Source organism: Rhinopithecus bieti, unplaced genomic scaffold, assembly GCF_001698545.2.
Source record: "Rhinopithecus bieti isolate Rb0 unplaced genomic scaffold, ASM169854v2 scaffold_53514, whole genome shotgun sequence".
Classification (NCBI taxonomy): domain Eukaryota; kingdom Metazoa; phylum Chordata; class Mammalia; order Primates; family Cercopithecidae; genus Rhinopithecus; species Rhinopithecus bieti.
In genome coordinates, this window is record NW_016820813.1 from 78,469 (window position 1) to 79,293 (window position 825).

The following is an 825-nucleotide window of genomic DNA, read 5'->3' on the forward strand; positions in this document are numbered from 1 at the left end:
GGGGGACTGACGCCCACTATTGAAGCTGATCTTGCCCTGCCGCTTCTCCATGTGAGTAAAGTGTTGTTCACCCTCTGTGTGAGCTGGGTCTTTCTTGGCGACCCTGACATCTGCAAGCTATGCAGTGAGTTGACATTCTGAGACTGCGGCACCTGTGCTGCTGGTGCCAGGCATTGTTTTGTTTTAGTTTAGTTTAGTTTTGTTTTTTTAGGCAGAGTCTCACTCTGTTGCCCAGGCTGGAGTGCAGTGGCATGATCTTGATCTCAGCTCACTGCAACCTCCGCCTGCCGGGTTCAAGCGATTCTCCTGCCTCAGCCTCCCAACGTAGCTGGAACAACAGGCACATGATGCCACGCCTGGCTACTTTTTTTTTTTTTTTTTCCAGTAGAGACAGTGTTTCACCGTGTTAGCCAGGATGGTCTCGATCTCCTGACCTCGTGATCCTTCCTCCTCGGCCCCCTCCAAAGTGCTGGGATTACAGGCATGAGCCACCGTGCCCAGCCAATGGCAGGCATTGTTATGCTTTTTTTTTTTTTGGACGGAGTCTCACTCTGTCACCAGGCTGGAGTGCAGGAGTGCAGTGGCACAATCTCAGCTCACTGCAACCTCTGCCTCCTGGGTTCAAGTGACTCTCCTGCCTCAGCCTCCCGAGTAGCTGGGATTACAGGCACGGGCCACAACGCCCAGCTAATTTTTGTATTTTTAGTAGAGATGGGGTTTCACCATGTTGGCCAGGATGGTCTCAATTTCCTGACCTTGTGATCCACCCGCCTCAGCCTCCCAGAGTGCTGGGATTACAGGTGTGAGCCACCGCACTCAGCCATT